Source organism: Macaca nemestrina, chromosome 5 (genome assembly GCF_043159975.1).
Source record: "Macaca nemestrina isolate mMacNem1 chromosome 5, mMacNem.hap1, whole genome shotgun sequence".
In the NCBI taxonomy this organism is placed as follows: domain Eukaryota; kingdom Metazoa; phylum Chordata; class Mammalia; order Primates; family Cercopithecidae; genus Macaca; species Macaca nemestrina.
In genome coordinates, this window is record NC_092129.1 from 142,132,339 (window position 1) to 142,153,653 (window position 21,315).

At 50.8% G+C, this 21,315-nt stretch overlaps 1 protein-coding gene across 1 annotated transcript in view; it reads left to right on the forward strand.

Annotated features, from left to right (window-relative positions):
* Positions 1-443: 443 nt before the first annotated feature.
* LOC105489657 (leucine rich repeat and fibronectin type III domain containing 2) overlaps positions 444-21,315 on the forward strand; it is a 193,165-nt gene continuing 172,293 nt past the window's right edge. The window contains exon 1 of the mRNA XM_071097094.1: positions 444-1,526. The gene's annotated coding sequence lies outside the window, so the exon portion shown is untranslated. The remainder of the gene's footprint in view (positions 1,527-21,315) is intronic.

Below are 21,315 nucleotides of genomic sequence, written 5' to 3' on the forward strand. Positions count from 1 at the left end.
CAGTCTGCTTTGAGTAGGGACTCCGCTACCTACCACATGCCTTGGACAAGTCACTTTACTCTTTGGGGCCTCCGTTTCCTTATACATCAAATGAGGGTTGCTGGGAAGATCGAACAAGTGAAGAGTTGTAAAGATGCTGTGCAAACACTTGGCGCCACTGCACCCCTCACTGATTCTTGTAATAATCATGAAAAGTCAAAGTGCGTGTGTGTGCGTGCACGGGGCGCTCGTTTTTCACAGGTCCCTTACCAGGATGCGAGAATCTGAACTGGGCCCCAGGACTGGGTGGGGGCGATCGTCCCAGCCCCCACTCCCAGCCTAGGGCCGGCGCGGTCGGGTTTTCCTCCGGCAGGCGGCGGGCTGACGGCTGCAGGGCGCGCTAGGCACGTGAGGCGGCAGCGCCGGCGCCAGCTGCAGAGGTGCAGCCCTGGCCGCCCGGCTCGCCTTCAGCAGGGGTTGCCCGTGCCGCTGGACCGCCGAGACTGCCCTCCCGGTTCCGGGGCTCGCGGTCTGCCCACCGCCCTCCGCCAGGGCGGCCCCAGCCCACTCCTGCCCCTCAGTGCGTCCCCGCGCCACCCCTGCCAGGACCGTGAATCCCTCTGGTTTCGGCGGCGGTGTTGGTCGTCTCGCAAGCGGGTGCGCTCGGCAGCGGGCCGGGCAGCGGGCTCAGAGGCTGCCTTCGGCTCCTGCAGCTCCGCCGGTCGCCACTGGGGGCTGCCGCGCCGGAGAGCTCGGCGGGGACGGTGCGCACGGCCGCCGGGTTCCTGGGCGCCTCTGGCCGCTGGGCTTTCTCCACGGCTGGCCCTGCGCTGTCTCCGCAGCCCGCCCGACTCCCTCTCAGATTGGAGCGTGTGATCCGTGTGTGTGTGTGTGTGTGTGTGTGTGTGTGTGTGTGTGTGTGTGTGTGTGTGTGTGTGTGTGTGTGTGTGTGTGTGTGTGTGTATGTGTGTTTGTGTGTGTCTGGAGGGGAGAGAGAAACCGTGTACGCGCGTATGCGCGCGCGCGTGGGGAGCAGTGTGCATGCGGGGAGTACGGGGGAGTGTGTTTGTGTGTGCGTGTGGGTGTGAGTGCCTGGCTCCCTCTCGCTGAGACACACATACACTCACACATACACAACCCGCAGGCTCATCTGAACTTGAAGACACCCCACATTCCAAGATGCCCGAGGTTCCTGGGAATGCCTGGGGTTCTTCGATCCGGAAAATCCTACCGGCATCCTCCTAGGGAGGGATTATTATTATTATTATTTTCTTTAATCTGGAAGAGAAGAGAGCAAGTTGTGCTTTTTCCTCCTTCTTCTTGCTAAATGCCATGGATATAACTGAATAAGCGGCTCAGGGCTCTCCCCGCGTGGACGTCCGAGGCCACCATCTGCCTGCGTTCGCCAGAGCCGCCGGAGCCGCCGGAGGGTTTAGCTCGAGTCTGTCTCGGGCGGGGAAGGATGCGTGGCCGAGCCGGGGAGCCCGGGCGCCCCGCGGAGCCGGCCTCGGTGCCTCCCAGCCGGGGGTAGATGCTGCCTCGCCCAGGTAAGTGGTCGCCGGCGCTGCGTCTTCGCGATCCCGGGTGTCCGCGGGAGCTTGGCGCGGGGCTGAACGCACCCGAGGGAACCGGGAACTTTGCATCCCCTTCTTTTTCACTTGAAGACTCCCCTCATCCTAGGTGCTCTTGCGGACACCCCCTTCTCTTTTCGCCCATCCTTATCGCGAGAGATTTCCTTTTCTTTCTTTAGTCTTTTTTTCCGATAGTGGGGGTGAAACTCTGGCGGGGAGCGGGGAGAGCGGGGTCCGTGTGAGGCTGGAGAGCAGGATGGAGAGGCGGGTGGATGGAACCGTTGAAAGCAGCAGGAGAACTTTGCCGCCAGACCACTCTGTTGCATCTCCGCACATGCGAGGCCTGGCTAGAGCCATTGCTGGGGGCTGGGTGAGGGCGCCGGGGACTCCCTGAGCTCTGTGGACTGGGTAGGGTGGGGTAAAGCCAAGTGCGGAGGGGTTGATGCAGAGCGGATGGGAGGAAGGAAGGCATGGTTGCAGTTTGGGGAGGTAGGTAGGGCAGGTTCAGGGACCCTATGCTGGCCTCAGGCAGAAAGCGAGATCAGGGGGATTGTGTGTGTGTGCAGCCTGGGGCATCAGAATGGCATGATGAAGCAATATGGAAAATGGCATTAGCCATGCCTGGGTTCCTAGGTCTCTGTCTCCCACCCAGCCCTGCCCTGGTTCTAAGGTTGGTCTGGGTAGGGAGGAGGGAGAGCAGTGGACCGTTCCGAGGTGGACAGTGCCTTGCTTTGCACAGACCTTCTGAGGGAGGTGTCCTACTCATCTGCCCATCAGCCCAGTACAAAGGACAGAGGCAGAGAGTTCTAGGGAGATAGAGCCTCTGAAAACCAGAGCAGGAGGGAGGAGGGAGCCTGAGTTGAGACCGCAGAGGGACTGAGCCAGATTGTTGCCAAATGCACCGGTGACAGCAGACAGCTGCAGACAGACAGACACCTGCAGGGACAGGGAACATGTCAGAGCCTTCACTCTTGAGTTGGAGTTACAGGCATGGCTATAGATGAAGACCTCCTCCCCTGGCCACAACGGAGTGTGTGTGTGTGTGTGTGTGTGTGTGTGTGTGTGTGTGTGTGTGTATGCATGTGTATGTTTCAGGGAGGTGGCAGCTGTGGCCTCCATGGCCTGATTGGCCTTCTAGTACTGGGGGAGGGGGCAGCTTCAGGAATTTGATCCCCTGCTGCTGGGGAGGAGCAAAGCTAGGGAAGAAACTGCCATTCCTTGGGCTGTGAAGCTCCCAGGGACCAGAGCTAGAGGTTCTATATGGGCTGTTATTCTTGTGTGGGGGCCAATTTGGAACTGAAAGTGGGGAGCAAGGAAACTGGGTCTTGGGGTTGTGCCCTGGTCTGGTCACTGCCCTCTGACAGGAGCTTTGTTTGGCTGCACACAGCAGAGCCCTGATGGCAGTGGCATTTCCTTGTGGGGTACATTGGAGGCTGAAGGGAGTCAGGGTCCGATAGGGAGTATTCAGAAGCTCCAAAAGGCCTGCACTTGGAGCCGTCAGCCTCTGCCGACCATGCCAGCTGCCTTGGCCCTTCAGCTGATGCTGGAATGTCATCTTTCCCTTCTGACTCTGGCTGGGAGTGCAGAGTTGCATCTCTCTTTCTGGCCTCCTCACATGCTCAGGCCCCCTGCCCAGCCCTCAATTTAGAGTTTCTGTTCTAATTCCTGCCCAGGAATGTAATTATTTATCTTCCTGCCCTCATCCTGGGGATGCAAACAGCAAACTTGGCATTTCTGTTTCAGCCTCTGGAAGGCTGGCTCCCAGCTCCGTCTCCTCTGTCTGGAAGGACTGGGTGTCTGCCTGCCGTGGGCTGGAGGCTGGGTTTCAGGGTTCCTTCTTCTGTGAAGTGCCAGTTCTTTGCTCAGGCCCAGAAACGTCAGAAGCTGGGGAGTCTGGCCTGAGACAGGGTGAGCTGGGAGCTTCCAGGAGGTGAGGCTGAGGAGAAGGAAGATAGATAGGAAGAAAATACAGTCACAGTGGGTGGGGCCACCGGGGAAACCAGGCAGCCTTCTGGCCAACTGAGTCCTGCTTTGACTGAAGGAGGAATTGCTCTTCTTATCTTTGCTGCAGCTCCAAAGGAAAACAAACAAACAAACGAACAAAAAAAACCAAGAAAAACAAAAAACAGGGATTCTGGCCTCTAAGTGCCAGTTTGCCAAGCCTCTTCAGCTTGTGGGGTTGAGCAGGTTCTGCTTTCCTTTTTTTGGGGGGTGGGTGTACAGAGGCTTATAAGCTCCTAGCATGGGGTCTGGCTACCCAGGGACAGTGGAGAAGTGAAATTGGAATTAATTGTTTTCAGAAACTCCCCTTTCCTAAGGTAGATATGAGCATCTAGGGAGTTCACAGTCTGATGGGGGAGGCTGCTAGACTGGAAGCAGAGACATAGAACAATAAACAACCTGGGATGGCCAAGTGGAATTGGACTCTGAACAAGAGGAACCACAATTTGAGTATTTTGTGATTTTTCTTTGGGTAGGGGTGGAGTTTTAGGGTCCGACTTATTGAAGGGATAGAGTTGTCATATAATGGAATGAAACCTCAACATGTGGGGGCCTAGGTTCAAATTCTGGCTCTGCCACATCTTGGTTAACCATATGAGTCTTTGTGTTTTGACCTGGTAAAATAAAATAATAGCACGTGCCCAACAGATGTATTATGACCTGATGTTTTCCTGGCGATCCCCAAACCCCTTTTCAGATCTGAGTCTTTGGTTGAAGCAGAGAGGTTAGAAGGGAGGGAGAGGTCTTCAGAGACATGGAGGATAGTACAGCCAACTTCCCCCTGTCCAGGGAGCTGCCAGGAGGGTTTGATGCCATCAGACATAAGCTGATTGTTAAAAGACTCCATGAACCCTCCAGAAAACTTTGAGGATTGATGGTTGAAGAGCAAATTTCACCTCTGGTGTCCAGGCACGTGCTTCCCTCCCTTTCTCTTGTTTGTTTTGGATTTTTATGGCCATGAACATTTGCTCAGGAAGAGGGGCTCTGCATTTTACAAGTATCACCTGCCGCCCTTTCCTATCTAAGGTTTGAATGTAAAATACCCGCCCCCCGCCAGCACCCAGTCTTCTCTTTCTGACTCTGTTGCCCACTCCCCCAAGGGTGACCTCATACGAACGTTGTGAGGCCCAGGTAAAGTGAATGGATACAGCTCTGTGGGGCCTGGGCAGGGGCTGTGATTGAACTGGGTCCTATCTGTGTAGTTGGGAGATGGAACATCCAATTTGGGAGAGGGGACTGGTTTTCTTACTGATGAAACAGGATGCTAATGCTCGTCCTCCAGGGTTGTTGGAAGGGCAGAGCAGCATGTGTGACTGAACTTTGTAAACTAGACAAGCCCTTTAGCACTCACAGCTATATTTGTGACCCTTTCTCATTAAGACTGTCACTAAAATGTCAAATATAATTATACTCAGGTATCAGGGCACTAAACGTGGACTTTCACGGGTCAGTTTCATGTGGGACTGCAGTTAACTAGTGATTACAGGCCAGGCAGATGGACACTGTGTTTTCTGAGAAAAGGGGTGTTAAGAACCTGCAGAAACAGGGCAGTTGTGGTTCAGATAATTGGGTGGGACTGGTAACAGGAAGCTAGGAAGGGGCACATGAGCAGCATTTTTGGAAGAAGCATTTTTGGAGGGTTTTTCCTAATCACACCCTCCCATTAAATTTCAATATCACAGACATTCTCTATGTATATCTGTACTTTGTATATCAAAAGATTAAGTTCTCTTTTCTTGCCTCCCCACCAAGAACACATTTTTGCCCCCTTGGGGGCGATATTGTCCCCACTGAGGATGCATTGTCCTAAAATTAACAGAGGTTAGTGTTAGAAGAGGTGGATTAATGAGGCAGGGGGAATTCAGAAGATAGTGAGGGAGATAGATGGACTTGCAACTTGCTACCCCAAGTGTGGTCTGTGGGCCAGTGTCAGCATCACCTGGGAGCAGGTAAGCCATGAAAAGCGCCATGCTCCAGACCTCCTGAGTAGGAATCTCCATTTTATCAAGATGGGAGGTCAGGACAGTGTTGGCTTGACTGCCCGAGAACACAAGGCTAAACTTTGAACAGAGGGTCAAAAATAGCTATGTTCTGGGCCACTCAGCTTGTTCAACTGTTGAGTCCAAATCACCAAGCAAGTTTTAGTAATGACACAGTCTACACATGTCATGATTTATCAGTCTTTTTTTTTTTTTTTTTTTTCTGAGTGATTTCCTTGCATTGTAACTGAGGGTTGTATAGAAGGTATGGGGGCCCTGCAGAGAAGACCCAGGGCTTCCATGCAATGGAAAATCATGGCATCTTTGATTGGAACAGAACTGGGCCTGCTTTTTTGAATGTCTCCAAGGGCCAAGCCTAATGGAGACCAGACCAACCTGAGGAACCACTGGAACTATAGAGACAAGATATGGGTGTTAAACTGTGTCAAGCTGAGGAACAAAACTGTGTTCTCGTCATTTATCAGCCTGCTTGGGATTGTCTGCAGGAGAGCCTGGGCCTCCCTGGCAGCCATCCTGTATTAACAGGGCAGCCCCCAAAACATGAGAGACTGCAAAATAAGTTGGGCTCTTTAGAGTTCACTACGTTTATTATTGGCATGTCCTATATTCACCCACCAGCAGGAGCTAAACTACAGTTCACGTGCCCAGAAACAACATAAAGAAGCAGAAAGCTGAGCATCTCTGAATCCCTCTTCCCTCCATGTTTCCTGCCTGGGTCCTCTCCCCTCAACGCATCCCTTCTTCTACCCCATTTTGGTGTAGGACAACACAGAGGAGTAGGCTCCCTCTTGCCTTAACTCAGATCTCTAATAAACTTCCTAGGGATGCAAAGTCTATTTGGCCCTCCCATTTCTTCTTCCCAGGGACTCACTTCCTATTCCTTTTCTCCAAAAGTAGCACTCTCTGCCCAGCTACCCCATTCTTTTTCATTCTCCTGTTAAGGCAGCTTTAGTCAAAGAAGCCAGGGAGTCCCCCAATTAATACTGAGGGTCTGTGGAGGCTCCTACTTCAGAATAATTGTAAAGTAGGCCTTGATGTCCCCAAAACATATGAAATGTGGCCACTCACTGGGGAATGAGCCATGCTAAGGTCTCAGCACCTGGTGAGAGAGCGATGGATGATGGCAGTGAGGGCAAAGGCACTTCGGACTTTCGGAGCTCCTGGAAACTCCTAAAAATGCCTAACAATGGCTGTAAGATGAGGCCTTGTCATTCTAAAAAGGTATTGAAGATTCCTGGGTGGGTAGAATTGATTCCTTGACTCAACCTTTCATGTAATGAAGCCACTATAATACCTAGAAATGTCCTCCTGGGCCAGAAGGGAGGGAGGATGAATGGGGATCTGGGGTCATGGAGGTGAGCGGTTAGAGGTCCTCCTATAGCACGAGGCACTGAGGGCTGGTCAGAGAATGCTTGCTGGGGTGCGCGGAACGTGGAATGAGCTCTCCTTTTAGCTCTGCCCAGAACTTGCTGTGTGACTTTGGCCATCTCCTCTCTCTTCCTGTCCTCACCTGTAGATCAGAGCCTGTGTGCTCTCCTAAGGCCTTTTCAGTTCAGGTCGTTGATCCTTTGATTTACGAGTCCATGTTCCAGCCTCAGAGCAAAGACATCTCTGCGGAGCCATCTGGACCCCAGAAGCTACTTGGCTGGGGTCCTGATCCTCCTTCCCATCCTCTTCTGCCAGATAGCACTGACCTGAGGCTTTTCCTTGCTTCATGCTCCTGACTACTCTATGACCAAACACTGTAACTAGGTTTCATTTGGAATGACCAGGATCCCAGGGCTGCTGAATGAATGAAGGTGCCTCTTTCCTCCCCACGCCCCCACATACATGTGCACACACACACACATTCGTACACACACCCACCCACCAGTGTACACATGTCCACATACCTCACACACATCCATACTTGCATGCCCACACATATACCTATACACACCCACATTTATGCTTATAGTCACACATATATTCACATACATATACATACTCACACTTGTACATTCATACATGCACACACACGGCACCATTCATGTGCACACGTTCACGAGTTCATATACCTGCTCTTACAAATGGAACACTCCCACATATTCACACACACATGCACACACTCCTTTTTTCCACTGCACTGGCTTCTCCCTCAAAGACATGGGCGGGTGCCATTCAACCCTTTCAGCTCACTGTCTACTTTAGAGAGCATTTCAATACATGGCCTCCTGTCATTCCTGTAGCCCTCTGACCTCATTCAGGAGGATAAAACCATGTCCTCTTCTGTATATGGATGAGGAAACTGGCTTGGATTTGCAGGTAGCAGGGTCAGGATAAGCGCCAAGACTTCTGGATCCTGTCCAGAGATTCACCTATCACTTTGGAGCTGCCGTAGCACATTCTGCTCTGTAGAACAACCCTGAAAGACAGGAAGGGTATATTTTGTCCCTGTGTTAAAGATGGGAAACTAAAGACCAGGGAGATTCACACACAGACAAAGGGTGACCAGACCTCCTATCCTTCTCAGCCAGGACATGTGCATATTTCTGCAGCTTCTTGGTGATCGTCTTCCTTCCTGGCTCTCAGTCTGCTAGAAGCTTTTATTCACACTAAACTCCAGCAAGTGAGAAATGCCACCCTGGGGCAGCCCATGGGCATTCCAGTTTCAGTTCTGACTTGTTTCCACCAAAGTAGGGTGTGGGAGAAGAGTAGACTGCCTCTGTCCTCAGGGTCGGGGTAAATAAGCCCTCTCATTGCTATTTCTTATAATGGGAACAAGCTACGCCCATCATCAATGTATCCTTTTTTGTAGTCTCAGCCCACCTCACCTCTTGAGGCTATAGCTTTTGTGCTTTTCTGCCTGCTATGGCAGTGAGGTTTCCTTTAGCTCGCTCTGAAGTGCCTCCTTCACTTCCTTCAAACTTTAAGGCCCAGGGAGCCTGTTCCTCTAGGATGTTAATCAATCCCATCCTCCTTCATCCATCCCTTTCATGACTTGATGGCCAGCAGTCTTCCCCTGTTTGGTTTAATTCAGCAAGCGTTAATCGAATGCCTACTATGTGCCACCCAGGGAGCCTGACACTGCAAATGTGGATTACCTCTCCAATCCATGTGTGCACGCAGCCCTCCATCTCACCGATCATTTGACTTCTTCTCCTGCACTTTTTCTAGCCCTGTTTGTGGACCCCAGGATTTGATTGTGTTGGGGGTGGCGGTTCCAAGTTCTGGCTGATTTCTAGTCAGCCCTCACCTGCATTTTCACGTGTGTGTGTGTGTTCGCGTGTGTTGCTTAGGAGTCAGTCAAGGTCACACCTGATTAACTGCTTGATGTAAAGCTGATAGTGGTGGTGGAGATGATGCTGATGGTGATGGTGATGATATGGTGATGGTAATGAAGGCCACTTAAGAAACGGACTCTCAAGCTGCTTTCCCAGCTCCCTCCCCTGCTCTACCACTAAGCTGACATCTTACCATCTCACCCAAATAGAAACTGATAGGATGAAGAGATTTGGGGTCATTGTCCCAATATAGGGACAGCTGGCCTGAAAGGAACCATTAATCTTCTTCCTAGCCTGAGGACTTATGTCACAGAGGCCGAGCTGGGAAGCAGGGGAGCTGAGGCTAGAGACCCTGGAATAGACATTAAATCCTGGACTCTCTGTCCAGAGTCACACCTTCTAAGCACATGACAATAAGGGCTATTGCCCTGGAGGAAAGGGTGGTTCCCCAGGCTGTTGTGGGACGAGAGTCTGGAAATGAGGCTGCTGGCAGGGAATGTGCTTGCAATCACAGAGTGGTTGCAAATGGGCAAAGCAGGTTCCTGATGCTTGGGAGGCCTTCACCTGATGAGCAAAGACCGGTCCTTGCCCTTGGGAAGTTTATGTCTAAGGAGGAGGTAAAGCAGATACACAAAGCACATTATTAGGGAACATTTTGGCACCAAAATTCATGGATGGAGCACCTTTCTCACAGGGAGAAATGTGTGTACCTGTGCCCCCATTCGTAGGACTTGCGCTGTGTTCTGTTTTCCTGGTTGTGTGAACTTGAGTGGGTTATTCTTTCTGTGCCTCAGTTTCCTCATCTGCAAAATGAGGATAATAATAGTACCCACTTCACAGGGTTGTTAGGAAAATTAAATTAACTACTATACATAAAATACTTGGAACAGTGCCTGGTACATACTGAACACTATATAAGTGTGAGCTATTAGTAGTAGTAGTAGTAGTAGTAGTAGTAGCAGTAGTAGTAGTAGTATTAGCAATAGTAGTAGTAGAGTAGTAGTAGTGGAAATAGTGGTTTTTTTCTAAGCATGGAGAGGACCATACTTAGAAAAATACCACTAAGGACCCTCTTAACTGATACTCCTTTCTAACCACCACCTCTTAAGTTAGACAGCAATCTGGGGACTCTCCACATGATCTCATTTGTCCCTTCCAACAAACCAACCAGGCAGTCAGGATACACATTATGATTATAACCACTTTGCATAAAGGGGAACGGAGGCACAGACGTTACGAAGTGGTTTCTGGTCTGATGGGGTTTTCATGGTACCTTACAGCCACACTGCATTCAGGCGAGGGGTCACAAGAATCTTGGAGCAGAGGGTTTTGGATGATGATAGCTGATAAGTTCAGGACTGGCCTTCCCACCTGGCCTTTATGCATGTTGGGATCAGGCTGCTGGGAAAATAAACCATGGTGGGAAAGGAAGATCTCATTCCAGGCTTGCATAACTAGGCGGGGTCCACGTGAAATGTCATGGGGAGAAGCAGGCTGCCCTCTACACAGCACCCCAGAGGATGGGAGTTAGGCCACAGGACATGAGTATTGAAGCCTTTTGAAACTGTCATGAGTGCCTTGGGATGGGGATAGGGATAAGAGTAGCATCCACTTTATAGGGTTGTTGAATGTTTATGTAAGGGCGGGGCTGTGCTGGGAGCACTCAGCGGGCACAGAAGGGACGGGGAACCTGGATTAGGACCTTTTGATTCAGCCTGGCCTGGTGTGTGGGCAGAAAGCCAGAGACATCCTCCTGGGCCATATTCCTACCCACCCCACACCTTTGTCCCAGGGCTGCTCCTAGTAGTGGGAAAGAGACCCTCCTGGATCTTTTGGTTTGAAAGGGCTTGGAAGGAATTTAGGGCAAGAAAATGGGCCTTGTGGCTTGGTGCGGTGGTTCATGCCTGTAATCCTCACACTTTGGGAGGCCAAGGCAGGCAGATTGCCTGAGCTCAGGAGTTTGAGACCAGCCTGGGCAATGTGGTGAAACCCTGTCTCTACTAAAATACAAGAAATTAGCCGGACATGGCGGCAGGCGCCTGTAGTCCCAGCTACTCAGGAGGCTGAGGCAGGAGAATCACTTGAACACAGGAGGGGGAAGTTGCAGTGAGCTGAGATCGGGCCACTGAACTCCAGCCTGTGTGACAGATCGAGACTCCGTATCCAAAAAAAAAAAAAAAGAAATAAAAGGAAAGAAAATGGGCCTTGGGCCGGGACCCAGAAGAGCGGATGAGGACCTGCAGCAGGGAAAACCAGACTGGAGGAGGGAATGCTCATGGGGATGGGGTTTTAGGAACTCAAGGGTGTCAAGGTGCAGGAATGGATCATGGATTAGTATCTAGGGTGGGACATGAGGTGATGATGGAGGGTTGGTGTGGGACCATAGGAAGAGGAGTCAGGAAGGTGGTGAAGGCCAGAATGAGACAACAGCAAGAACAACAGGAGGAAAGCTAGGAGTGGGACCTGACTGGAGCCCAGGCCTCTCAGCCACTCTCTGCTCAGAGCCAGGCCGGCCAGGACCCAAAGCCCCAGCCCAGTGTCTCCCTCTTGGGGTGGGGAGAGATGTCAAGGCCCTGAGCTCCTTCTAGGGCTCTGTGATCAGCCTGTTCCATAAATCTTAGGTCATGTAAATTTGGTGCATAATTGGGAGGCACTGCAGGTACCTGCGGCTCCAGGATAAAATCCAGGCAGCTCCGGAGAGAGAGCAATGGATCATGAGTTACAGGGAAGGCCGGTGGGACGCAGTGGTGGCTGGCCCGGCTTGAGACGTGAATTATCTCAGGCTGGGCTGCCCTGCCGTGCTGCTGCGCTGCAACGCCGGGCTGATATTTACTGTATATTGGTTTTTAAATTACAGTACAACATTGATTCGCTGCTCTTTCAGTTCAGCCCTCACTCTCTGTCCCTGTTCTGCTGGGCCTTTCTCTGCCTCTCCATCTCTCTCTCCATCTGTCTTGTCTCTCTCCAATTCAGTTTTTAATACAGAGTATTATCTTACATTGTATCATGTTACCCTATGGAATTAGGCTTACACTGCGTTGTATTTATTGGAGTATGCATTATATTCATCCCTTCCATGCATACAGCACTTTATACATTTTAAAGCCCTACTTGCAGCCGTACCTGTCTTCTTTGGACCCCATGACAGTGAGGAATTAGGGCAAGCAGACTTGTCTCCATTTAAACATGAGGAAACTGTAGCTCAGGAAGGCAAATGGAATGACCAGGTCATGCTTGCATTATATTATATTATACCATAATAATAATGGCTACTGGGTATTGAATGCTTGCTGTGAGCCCCGTGCTATTCTAAAATAAGCTTTATGTACTTATTTTATGCCCGCATTCATTCTGTGCAGTGGGTATTGTTATTACTTCATTTTACAGGTGAAGGAATGAAGATTCAGAGTGGGTTAGTAGCTTGCCCAAGGTCACACAGCTATTACAGTAAAATTCAACTTTGAATTAGCTGGATTCAAACCCCAGCAACCAGCTCCTGAGCCCACTCTTAACCAGGATGCATACTGTCACGTGCTGTGATCCCTGAGTTGGATTGGGGGTGGGAGAGTGAGGACAGGGCGGAATGGCTTCATGGTGCTGCAAGAGGCATTCTTATCCTCACACGACTTCAGTTTCTTTCTGTTTTCACTGCACCCAAGGGAAAGGCCTGAGGACCTTGCAACAGCAGGAAATGTCCCCAGGGCGGGCAAGGGGCCAGGTTCCTTTTACCCTAATATCTGCAGATGTTTAGGGCTTCAATAGCCACTGTTTTGGCCCCCAAGCAAGGGCAGAAGGGCAGGCGCAGAGTAAGGCTGGTGGGAGCCCTGGCTGGGTGGTGTGGTTGCCATCCATCCTCCTTCTTTCCTGTGTCCATGGAGGGAGGGTGACATCCTGACCTCCATGGTGTCTCTCTCAGTACTGCCTTTGTGTGTTCCCTTGCCCTTTGTTTCAGAGGCAAAGCGCTTGCAGCCCAGGAGCACCTCTGAGCTGGGCCTAGCTGCCAGGAGCACAGTGAGCCAGTGGGCAGCAGGGGAAGAGCTGGGGGTTCTGTGCACTCTGTCAGGTCCAGCCCTGCCCTCACTAGTGCACAGCAGTGAAGAGGCCCTGCTGAGTGCTGCCCACTGCGGCCTGAGATGCCTGGTGCCTGAGCAGGAGTTGGAAGGGGTGACTGGGTCTAGTGTGGAGCATGCTGAGGAGTCCTTCCTCTCCCGATCCTCACATCCCCGCTTCCTCCATCATCCTAAGGACCTATTGCCATGGCTGGAGTCAGGCCACAATATGCCACTTGCCATGGCCCAGACACTCATCTCTTTGTCTCCCAGGTCACACTCATGGGGAAGGGAGGCAGATGTTTTGGGAGAAGCAGGGATCCCCTGTGCCGTCTGCATGTCCCTTATTGGGGTGGGTGGGGGAAAAGAGTCCTGAGCCTGAGGATGTCGTGAGTCCCGTAACTCCAAGAAGCCATCCTTGGCAGAGTGCAGCTCCACACATCTGCATTTCCGTGGTCCTGCTGTGAAGTGAAGCTTGCTCCCTGCCTACTTCTCACTCTGTCCTTGCTAATGGGGCCCTGCTTCTCTCCGGAGCTGCCTGGATTTTATCCTGGAGCCGCAGGTACCTGCAGTGCCTCCCAATTATGCACCAAATTTACGTAGCCTGAGATTTATGGAACAGGCCACACATTTGTGGAAAGTGTGAAGTATAAAGGTAAAGTGAAGCTTATACTTTTTCCTGTGGGCTCAGAATCACCCACCATTCCCTGCCACCCCCCTGCCCCGTGATGGACACAAACTGGGAGCATAACTCTGAGGGTGACGTTTCTGTTGCTTTTCTTATGAATAGCTACTACTTGATGAGCACTTGGTATGTGAGAGGAATTTTAGTACAGTGAATCAGGCCCAGGAGTCAGACAGCTGGGTTCAAATCTCAGCAGTTCCACTTAGGAGCTATGTACCCTCATGCAAGTCACATAGCTCTTTGAGCCTCACTTTCCCCTTCTGTAAAATGGAGCTAACAGCAATACTTAATCCCTAGGGTTGTCATGAGTATAAAATGGCAAATAGCTACAAAATGCTATAGCACCTGGCACATGGCATATATTATTAAAGTGTTTGTCTATACCATAATTTATATGCATTCTCTCATTTTGTCTCCCAGCTCCTTTTGCAAAGTAGGTATTACCTCCTTGCACATGTGAAAACTGAAGCTCGAAGTATCAATGAGATTTGCCCAGGTCTAGGGTGACCAATTGTCTGAATTTGCCGGAGACTAAGGGGATTCCTGGGATGCAGTACTTTCAGTTGTGGTTTTTTTGGTTTGTTTGTTTTGTTTTGTTTTGTTTTTGACACAAGTTTTGTTCTTGTTGCCCAGGCTGGAGTGCAATGGCAAGATCTCGGCTCACTGCAACCTCTGCCTCCCAGGTTCAAGTGATTCTCCTGCTTCAGCCCACTAAGTAGCACCACTATGCCTGGCTAATTTTTGTATTTTTAGTAGAGATGGGGTTTCACCACGTTGGCCAAGCTGGTTTCGAACTCCTGACCTTGGGTGATTCACCCGCCTCGGCCTCCCAAAGTGCTGGGGTTACAGGCGTGAGCCACTGTGCCCGATCAGGACTTTCAGTTTTGAAGTTAGGAAAGTCCCAGGCCAACTAGGCTGAGTTGGGCACCCTACCCAGATCACAGAACAAATGCATGGCTGAGCCAGGATTTGAATCCAGTTGTTTCTGATATCCGCTGCCGTGCCCTAAGCCATTCTAGACACTCTCAGGGATGGAGCCTCTCTTAGCTGCCCACATTTATGGAGCTCTGGCAGGCTCAGAGCTGCTATCCCACTTAATTCTCACAAAACTCTGTCACTTAGGCAAATTATGGCAAAGAGGGAACTGAAACACAGAGGTCAAGTCGTGCTCCCAGGGTCACCCAGCTAAGAAGTGACCGAGTCGGGACTGGCACCCAGGCCATCTGGCCCCAATGCCCCACACTCCTGACCACTCTGCTGCAGCTTGGCTCCCATCCTTTCCAAATTCCCCCCAACGGTACCTGGTCTCACTTTTCATCCCAGTGGCCTCTGGAATAGTCAGGGCAGGTACTTTTAAACCTGTTCTATAGGACAGAAAACTGAGGCTCAGAGAGGCCAAATTCCTAAGCTAAGGTCACATAGCTTGTAAGTGATGAAGGCAGGACTAGATTTCATCAGGAGTTCTCAGCTGATGCTTCTCACTCTTGTTTTCATGTTTGATAAATAGACAGGATGCCCCCAGTCCCTTATTCTGTTCAAATTCATATGAAGTTTATGAGGTCTCAGTCATCAATGGGACAGCTATGCAGGCAGCAGGTTTGGGGAGACCTGGACTCTTGCGGTCCCTTGGCTCCAATATTCCATTTGATGTAGTTGTCATTATCCAATCCTTCCCCCAGCAGGTAGAGGAGGCACCTTGTTGCAGAATGAACATGCCCGCCTGCTAGCAGCCCATCTGCTCACTATAGGAGCCCACCAGCAGCCCCAGGGTTCTCTGTGGACTTCCAGCTCTCACTCCTTCCACTAGCTGGGGATTAAACGTAGAAAAGGCTGCATTCTCCTGATTGGGCAGCAAAGATGCTATTAATGCCAGGCTGGCTTCTAAGGCAACTAAATAAACAGAAAGGACAGGGACAAGAGTCTATAAATTCTAAATGATGTTCAGGAAAGTGGCCTGGGCCCCAAGCCCCATAAAACCCAGGCAGCCTGCTGGGCTGGTGGCGATTTATGGGCCCCTTCCTCTGCTGTGGGGTCATCTGCCCATCAAGCCTCCCGCTTCTAAGGTACTTTTTCTCTTTAACTTCCAAACACTTCCCATAGTAATTAGCATTTCATGGTTGTGTTTAAGCCACTCATATGGCTGCATCACTCCCCCATTTAACAGATAGGAAAACTGAGGCACACAGGGGGTTTATGAACTGGATAATGACCCAGGTCCCTTGATGCTGATCTAGAAAGTTCTCTGATGTTCATACTAAGTAAGCACTTACTACATGCTGGGCACTGCCTTAAGCCCTTTGCACTTATTATCTAATTTATTGCCCGTGACAACCCTAGGACACAGGTACTGTTATTTTAACTATCATCTCTACTTCCTAGTGAGGAAACTGATATATAGAGCGTTTAAGTAACTTGCTCAGGACCACACATGTGATAAGTGGCATGCAGGGATTTAGCCCTACCCCCTCAACCATCACGCTGTCAGCAAAGCATGAGAGCAGAACGGGAGGAGGGGTAGCTGCTGTTCTGAAGGGCCTGGCTCTTTGCTTCTTCCCAGGAAACTGTGGGCCCCCCCGTTTCAAAGACTCTGTGCTCTGGGCAGCTTCAGCACCTCCAGAGAGACATTCCTCGAGGAGTAGTGAGGGCAGGCTAGGGGCTGGGCAGGTCGATTGAGAAGTGCCATGGAGAGAATACCGGGCTGGGAGTCTGGACGCTTGCACGGCCACCCCAGCTCTGCCACCAACTGGTTGTGGGGCCCTCAAAGGCTCCTCCCCTTTTCCTCTGCATGTCTCTGATTCGAACGGAGGTGGGGCGTCACATGGTTTGGGGATCCACCTGATAGTGGTGATGGCAGCAGAAAGGAGGGCCACCGAGGCTCCAGCATCGGACCTGGCCCTGCCCTCACTGTCAGAAGTGCAGACTCACAATGGGTGCCCAAACTGCCTGCTGAAACCTGGGTTATTTAAAACATCCAGTGCCACCTGGAATCTTGAGGTTCTGCTACTTTAGGAGGACTCTGGGCTTCAGCTCCCTCCCTCCCCATTGCCATGCCTTATGGGGTTTGCTGGGGGTTAGGGAAATGACAGACCTTGGCTGCTGCAAGTTATCTACAGCCCAACACTGCTTTTCCATGGCGGGTGCTCAGAGGAGGGTCTCTACTGATTGTTGGAGGCGTGCAGCATCCTCTTATTCTGGCCAAGGTCTGTGAAGTCCCCAGATCAATGAAGAAGAAGAATTCTTCAATGTGCTGCCAACCTAATCGGCCTTGCATGATTCCATTCAACTCACTTGCAGTTAACAGATGTTTACTGAGCACCTAGTATTGGTCAGCTGCTGGGTGACAGAGGCCAGCTAATTAGACTTAGTTTCTGCCTTCAAGGGCCTCCCAGTCTGGTGGGGAGGCAGAGAGGTAAAGAAACAATTATAATGCACCATGATGGTCCTGTGACTGGAGGCAAGAACTGCAGTGCTTCCAGCAAGAGGTGATTCCTCTCCAGCTCTGCTTCTGGGCCGCTTGCTAAATGGCTGCAGCACCCTCTTGAATGGCCCCATTAAGTTCCTCTAGGCCACTCTCCCATAGACAATGTGCACACCTTGCTGAAGATGTTTCAGTGCATTTAGGATAAAATCCTAACCCTTTAGGTGGCCTGCCAGGCACTGGCCCTGTCCATTTCTTTACCTCCTTCTGTGCCTTCTCCCCACGTCCTGCACACTGAGGGAACCATGAACACTTACTAGAAGAGATTGTGTTCTTTTCCACCTCTGGGCCTTTGCATTCTGCCTGGAACACCATTTCTCTACCCTCTGCATGGCTGGACGCTACTCGTCCTTCAGATGTCAGCTTAAATATTGCTTTTAGGGATGGCCTGACCACTCCCAGTCTAAAGTTTGGCCCCTTGCTGCTCTCACTAAGGGCAGCTTCCCCCTGCCCCGTGTCTTCCTTTCCATGCTCTGTATCTGCTTGTTGGTTTATTGCTTCTCTCTTGCAGCCTGTGGGGCAGGAATGGGGAAGGGACAGGATGAATGGTCCAGGGATTAAAAGCTCAGACTGGTGCTTAGACTGCCTGTGCAGAAATCTGGCTGCACAACTCACCGCTGTGTGACTCTGGGGAAGTTGCTTTATCTTTCTGTGTCCCAGTGTCTTCATGTGTAAAATGCGAGAAATAATAATACCTGCCCCCAACAGAGGTATGGTTTGGGCTAAATGAGTTAATGTATGTAAAGCACTTAGAACAGTGTCTGGCACATGGCAAGTGCTCAATAAATATTAGCTATCATTATTATTTTTATATCCACTGCTTAGAATAGTACCCAGCTCAATAAATATTTGATGATTGGCTGAGACACCTGGGCTGAATCTTCAAGGAAGTAGTTGAGGGTTGGTTAGAGAGAGAATAGTGACTCTTAGCCCTGGCTGCACGTTGGAATCACCTGGGGGGCTCTAATAAACACTGATGCCTGAGCCCTACCCCCAAGACAGTTGCCAGGCCATTGAAGTTTTAAAGCTTCCCTAGGATTCTGAGTCCAGGGTTGAGAACCACAGAGATGGGGAAGAGAGACATTCACAGCCCAAGAACATGGTGCAGCTGGCAGTGCCATGCCGGAGGGAACGCAGAGGGTGAGGCGGGGCAAGGGAGTTGAGTGGCAGCACAGGAAGTCAGGGCCGGACCTGAGAGGGCCCTGCATGCCATGCAGAGGAGCTTAGGCTTGGTGGGGAAGTCGATGGAAGCCCTGGAAAGCTTTTAAACTGAGAATGACACGGTCCGATTTGCCTTTAAGGAACTCGGCCTAGGTAGCTGTGTGGAGGATGGATTACTGCGAGTGAAATCGAAGGCATGGAGATCAGAGTGCAGAAGCCCTTCTGCCGCAGTGACAGCAGTGCGGAACCAGGCTTGTACTGGGCAGATGACTTGCTGGACCCAGTTTAATTACTTAATCCTCCTTGGCATGTCTGAACAGGGAAATCTGGGCAGTGCAGCATTCCACCTGGCCACTCCTGCCCCCAACCACAATGCCAAACCGGTGTCACTCTGGGCTGATATAAACCCCATCTGGTCCTGACTATGGAATGGCTTTTCCATCTGGTTTCTAAGCCGGACTTCTGACCATCAGTGAAGATTCTCTAGTCCACACCCTGTTGGCCTCTGGGGTTCTTGTTTCAACCTGGAAATCCTTCCCAGGCCCACTTCCTCATTTATGATCCCCACCCTACCCCCGCAAAGCCCTGAGGTCTAAATGCCTCGAATGTACCAACTCTCCCCTGGTTCCAGGCCGGTGCTCCCTTGAAGGAACAGGCTCCCATCCTCCAGGGCTTCTCCCCCAGTGAAGGCTTAAATATAGTCTCAATCTTCTGTCGCCTGGATTATAGGTGGGGACTCATGCTTCCTGCCTCCCAGCTCCCTGGCTACCAAACTCTCTCTCCCTCATTGTTCAATTTTCTTCCCACATGGAACTGTGGATCCCAGAGCCACCTTTGGAAGGCAGGGCTCTTGACAAAGTGACCCATGTCCTTCCCATTGTAGCACACCATTTATCCCTGTTTGGAAGCAGTGTAAGTGGGTGCTCCCATCTTGCTCTGTATGGTCTTGGGCAAGTCATCTCATATCTGTGTGCCTTAGTTTCTTTATCTGTTATAATACAGGTGAAAATGGGGGAGATACAAAATTAGCTGCGTGTGGTGGCACATGCCTGTAATCCCAGCTACTCGGGAGGTTGAGGCAGGAGAATCACTTGAACCCAGGAGGCGGAGGTTACAGTGAGCCGAGATCACGCCATTGCACTCCAGCCTGGGCAACAAGAGTGAAACTCTGTCTCAAAAAAGGAAGGAAGGAAGGAAGGAGGGAGGGAGGGAGGGAGGGAGGGAGGGAGAGAGGGAGGGAGGGAGGGAGGGAGGGAGGGAGGGAAGGAAGGAAGGAAGGAAGGAAGGAAGGAAGGAAGGAAGGAAGGAAGGAAGGAAGGAAGGAAGGAAGGAAGGAAGGAAATGGGGGAGATGTTTAGTAACCCAGTGACACTGGGAATAATCACAGGTTTGAATTGGCCATCTGACTCAGAGGATACAGTAGGCTTTAATTTAGCACTGTGTTTCTTAGAATTAGCGAGGCATTTGGAACAGGACAGGAAACAGAGCACACATAGTATCTTTATCTTCATCTTGTGGGGAGGCCTGGAAGCCACCCACATACATAACTTTTTTTTGCCCCTCACCCATGTGGGCCATGTTGACTGCTGTTGATAAAACCTGAGAAGCGTGTTAAGAGTCTCCTTGATACAGAGAAGCTGCTGTCTCAATTTCCCATATACCATCTTAGACACGCAGATCCCAGGCCTGCATGCCAACTCACAGCTCCCCAGGCCCACAGATCAGGGGTTTCACTGGACACAGGGCAGACACCGCAGTCCACATGTATCTTAACTGCATTGTGGGAGCACAGGCCTGGGGTTATTTTCCCAGAGAGGCCAAGGCCAGTCCAGGCTGCTGTCAAACCTTGACTGAGACTTAGTTATCTGTACATAGTTCTCTTAGGAGGAAGACAGTCAGTAGATTGCTGTCAACTCACACAGGCAAAACCCAATTTATAAGAGAGAGAGGAGAGAAGGGAGGGAAACTGCAGACCATCTGGGAAGAGCGAATTTTGTTTGTACGTTTTGGGGGTAAACTGATCATCTGGCAGCTGGGAGAGCTATTAGTTTGGGCATTCCAGTTCTTGAGCAGGCTGTCTAGGGGCATTGGAGAATGTGATGGCAGTTGTTGTGGATTTTCCAGAAGAGCCTCAGGAGTTCATCTGTGGGGTATAGTCTCTGTAAGATGCCTGCTGGTGCCGCCTGACCAGCACCTCCACTTTAGCCAGGCCAGGTCTGCCCCTCGACCCCATCAGAACTCCTCAAGGTGGACTGCTATGGAATTCAATGGGTAACGGCGTGCCTAGTCCTCAAAACAGTGAAGATCAAAGTGCTTGTATACAAACATGTCCATAGTCAATGCTCAATGTAACTTCTTTTTTTTTTTTTTTTTTTTTTTTTGAGACGGAGTCTCGCTCTGTCGCCCAGGCTGGAGTGCAGTGGCCGGATCTCAGCTCACTGCAAGCTCCGCCTCCCGGGTTTACGCCATTCTCCTGCCTCAGCCTCCCAAGTAGCCGGGACTACAGGCGCCCGCCACCTCGCCTGCTCAATGTAACTTCTAAATGCTATTATTTCCCTCTCACCGGTTCCACCTCTGTTGACTTCTCTGGCTCTGTTGCCTGGTGTCCCATATCTTTTCTTGAGCTGAGATTCAGAAGTGGAGAGGAGGAAGATGGGGACACAGAGAGGAGGTCAAGGATCGAGACAGCTTTGTAATAATGTATTTTAAACGATAAACTGGTCAGGTTGCTTCCCTTGTGCTCTTTAGGGACTGGGGTTGAGGGAGATTTATTTTTGCTCTTTCTTTTAGCCAAGCCAGCATCAGTCAGAAGGGCCTCCCACCTCATAATTTTGTCCTATTGGCTGGAAGCAGACTGTGTCTGCCCTTTCGATTTTTCTCCCAGCTTTGGAGGAAAACTAGAAGCCCAGAGAAAGAGTGTCTTTTTCTTTCCTCATTGGAATCCAGGGAAGAGGACCCTGGTAGCAGGAGACTGTTCCTTTCCTGAGTGGCTCCACCTCTTTTCTCCAGGGAGCTAGATAGGCTAAGTAAGGGAGGGAGTCTCAGGCTGACCTTGGATCCTGGCAGTCCCAGGGACTTGCAGTATGACCTTGATCAAATGTCTTCCCTTCTCTTTAAAATTGTTTCCT